The sequence below is a fragment of the Triticum urartu genome, chromosome 5 (genome assembly GCF_003073215.2).
Source record: "Triticum urartu cultivar G1812 chromosome 5, Tu2.1, whole genome shotgun sequence".
In the NCBI taxonomy this organism is placed as follows: domain Eukaryota; kingdom Viridiplantae; phylum Streptophyta; class Magnoliopsida; order Poales; family Poaceae; genus Triticum; species Triticum urartu.
Window position 1 is genome coordinate 85,509,321 of NC_053026.1, and position 4,102 is coordinate 85,513,422.

The 4,102-nt window shown below is 41.7% G+C and overlaps 1 long non-coding RNA gene across 1 annotated transcript; it reads left to right on the top strand.

Annotated features, from left to right (window-relative positions):
• The first annotated feature begins 1,741 nt into the window (after positions 1 to 1,741).
• On the top strand, positions 1,742 to 3,205 carry LOC125555704. The gene is made up of 3 exons (XR_007304814.1): positions 1,742 to 2,139; positions 2,224 to 2,427; positions 3,142 to 3,205. It is a non-coding gene; the product is annotated as an uncharacterized LOC125555704 (long non-coding RNA).
• The last annotated feature ends 897 nt before the right edge of the window (positions 3,206 to 4,102 follow it).

Consider the following 4,102-nt stretch of genomic DNA (forward strand, 5'->3'; position numbering starts at 1 on the left):
GTTATCAGGTGTCTACGTTGAGCATGAATATGATTAGATCATGTTCATTGCAATACGGTTATTCATTTAAGTTAGGGAATAATGGTTATTCTGATTACATGAATAATACCTTTCATGGTCATGCACCCTATGTGAATGGTTCATTGAATCTCGGTCGTGATAATACACATGTTCACACCAAAATATGTAGAGTTAATAATGATAGTACCACTTTCTTATGGCACTACCGCTTAGGTCATATTGGCGTAAGATGCATGAAGAAACTCCATGTCGATGGATGTTTGGAGTCACTTGATTTTGAATCGCTTGACACATGCGAGCCATGCCTCATGGGCAGGATGACCAAGACCCCATTTTCAGGTACAATGAAACGGGCAAGTGGACTTGTTGGAAATCATACATGCTGATACGTGTGATCCAATGAGAATTGAAGCGTGCGGTGGATATCGCTATTTTCTCATCTTCACTGACGATTTGAGTAGATATAGGTATATTTACTTAATGAAGCACAAGTCTGAAACGTTTGAAAAGTTCAAGCAATTTTAGAGTGAAGTTAAGAACCATCATAACAAGAAGATCAAATTCCTACGATCTGATCAATGAGAATATCTGAGTTATGAGTTTGGCAAACACTTAAGACATTGTGGAATTGTTTCATAGTTGAAGCCACCTGGAACACCACTAGGTTATGGTGTGTCCGGACGTCGTAATCGAACCTTATGAGATATGGTGCGATCTATGATGTCTCTTACCGATCTACCGTTTTCATTGTGAGGTTATGCGTTAGAGACAGCTGCATTCACTTTAGATAGGACACCATCTAAGTCCGTTGAGACGACGTCGTATGAACATTGGTTTGTCAAGAAACCAAAGTCATTATTTCTTAATGTTTGGGGCTATGATTCTTAAGGCTTCAGCCGGAGAAGCTCGAACCCAAAGCGGACAAACACATCTTCATAGTATACCCCAAAGGTGACAGTTGGGTACACCTTCTATCTCAGATCCGAGGGCAAATTTTTTGTCGCTAAAAACGGGTACTTTCTTGAGAAGGAGTTTTTCTCGAAAGAATTAAGTGGGAGGAAGATAGAACTTGATGAGGTTGTCGAACCTTTACTTCAACCAGAGAGTGATGCAACACAGAAAGATGTTTTCTGTGACGCCTACGTCTATTGAATAGGAAGTTAATGATAGTGATCATGAAGCTTCGGATCAAGTTGCTATCGAACCTCGTAGGTCGACAAGGATATGTACTACTCTGTAACATCCCAAATTTTTAATTTGGAATGTTATATTGGAGCATGAGCATTTTGTGTAATTTGATCATTATTTGAATAATTTTAAGTGTTTATGATTGCTTTTCATTATTAAAGTGTTAGAATGACAACCTATACAAAATTGCAATTTGCATATTACTATTTAACCGAATAGTAGGAATATTATCCCTATATTGCATTTTGAGTAATTTAATTATGTCAAGGCATCTAAATAAGTAGGTGCACACAAACTAAGTTAAGTCCGTAGTTTTTTTTTCTAGACCCCAACTAATAAGTTTTTTGTGTGAAATTGTTATTTTATGTTTCCTTTAACTTTCACGGGGCTTAAGCCACTCTTATTTCCTAAGCTAGCTACGCATACGAGCACAACGCTACGAGTTGGACCTACAATGCACGCAGCAACGGCCCAGGTCCTTTTCTCTTTTGTTTTTTTTTCTCTCCCTCCTTTTTCTTCAATCTCTTCATGACCCCGGTCGTCCTCAACCTCTCGTCAGACTCAGGCAACGAGCCAGCGCCCGCACCCCACTCGCGCCCGACCCCTCCCCTCCTCCACCTCGCCCCAAATCCGCTCTGAACGGACCCCCCACTCTGCCCTAACTTCTACTCTTCCGTTACCCGCACTAAACCGCGCCCTAATGGCCATTAGAACACCGGAAACAGCCGCCATGAAGACGCCATAATTCCGACGACGCCCTGCAACGTTCCGACCTCCCCTGCATCCTATAAAAGGCCCCCTCCCCTCACAACTCTCTCCTTGCCCGAACCCCTCTCCTCCGGGAGCTTATACCCCTACCCATCGTCGTGAATTGCTCACCGGAGTTGCGTGATGCTGGTGCTGTTCGTGGAAGGTTCCGGCGAGTCCGAGGTGAAGCAGACATTCTAACTCTTCCATCCTTCATATCTCGACCTTGGGCATCATCCTAACATGTCGATTCTTTGTTTTACTAAGCCGGAGTACGCATCTGGTCGGAGCTCCGCCCAACTCCGGCGACGCATCACGGTCACCAGAGGACGGTTCCAAGGGCGTTTTGGTGTTCAGCAAGTTTTCCTCGACTTCCTCTACTCCGTCCACCTCTCTTTCGTTGCCGAAGACATCCGCATCATCGAGCGAGAGCACGCCAAGTTTGTTGTCCATCGCCGGCCAACTCCTCCGGTGAGGCCAGCGCTCTTTCTGTAAAAAAAAAACGAAATAGTATTAGCCTATAGAATTCTGCCACGTTGCGACTCTTTTTCTTACCTCGCTTCTTTTCCAGAAATTTAGCCCAACTTAGAAAAATCACATCTTTTAAACCGCTTATCCAAATTTGACAAATAAGATATCCCTGGATAGCTGAGGACCTCGAGTTTATTATAAAAAATTGAAATATCACTTTTACGCTAATTAAAATTTCGTTTTGATTTAAATGATAATTTGAGTATTTTTACTGAATCTTTTATTCTGTGAGTGATATGAAAATTGGTCTTTGGAATCATACCAATCTGCTAGAACTCATAGAATACTTTTTTAGTAAGGTTTAGTTACTGTTTTAGCACAATACATAATTTTGACCTCCTTTGATTATCGTTTAATAAACTCATTAAACTAAAATTTGTTTCATTGTTAAAACCATTAGATTTATCCGTAGAAAACCTTTCTGGTTAGTTGTTGTCGTCATAAAAATTTAGAGTTATAGGATTATTAATTAGTTTATTAACATGAACTATAAACCATACATAGGAACCTATCAAAGTGCATAAACTCGAATCATATGGATATACTGGCTAGGGTTGTTTGGCATGAATTGTGTGTTGGATGGTTTTTCTTGATCACTTGTTATGTTAATGTTTGATATGTGGAGTGACTTACTTAAGTACTTTGTTGCGTTAGATTGCGACGAGTGCGAAGGCGAATTCTACGAGGAGGTAGAACCGTGTTGCTGCGAGTCAGAAGGCAAGTTGCAACCTTGACCATATTTATCCCGTGTTTAATTTTGCATTGACTTTCAAAGCAAGTAGTATGCATGTGTAGGGTTTTATTTCGTTGTTTTTGCAAATATTTGCTAGTAGTAAAGCCCTAGGATCCAATGCTATTGGACTATACGCTTAGCCATGCTTGTAGTTGGGGGTGGACCAAATATTTTGAAAATTACAAACTTGTTCCCTTGGAACAATGATTTAGAAAATATTTTGAAAAAGCAAAAACTACATTATTTTTTTACTTCTACTCCCTGGGCGGAATGGTATGACGGGAGCGTCTACAAGTGATTGCGCCCATCGGGTCTTGCAGTGAATGCGCCCGACTGGGGTCTTGCACACAGTATTTTGGTGGGGACCGCCGTCCAGGGGAATGAGATCTTCTAAGTACGGTTTGATGTAGCTTCCAGTATAGCCACATGCTACTATGGGCTCTGGCTTAGCTTAGTACTAACGGGAAACCCTTACCTCAGGACCGCCATTGGAGAGGGGCTTTCATTGCCTAAGTTGCGGGCGGCTTCGTCAGGTATAGGGGGCTGTTACGGAAAGGCTTCGTCACAATCTCCTCCTAGTCGTACACCCAAGTGTGTAGCGGTAAACGGGGTTGGTTGTGTCATGTGGGGAACGTGTACGACCTCTACAGAGGGTTTAACCTAATCGATTAGCCGTGCCCCCGATTACGGGCAAGTTTGAGCAACTGAAGACTTGGACTAAAGAAGAATCTCCCCTCTCTTTTCTCAAAGCTATTTTATAAAGGGTTAGGTGGAAGTTAAACACAGTGGGGTGTTTTACTTCAACCTGAAGGAGAAAATTATTTTTTTGTGAATCTTGGTGCGGATATCCAAGTATTCACTTAAACTCTATGTTTTAAAAAA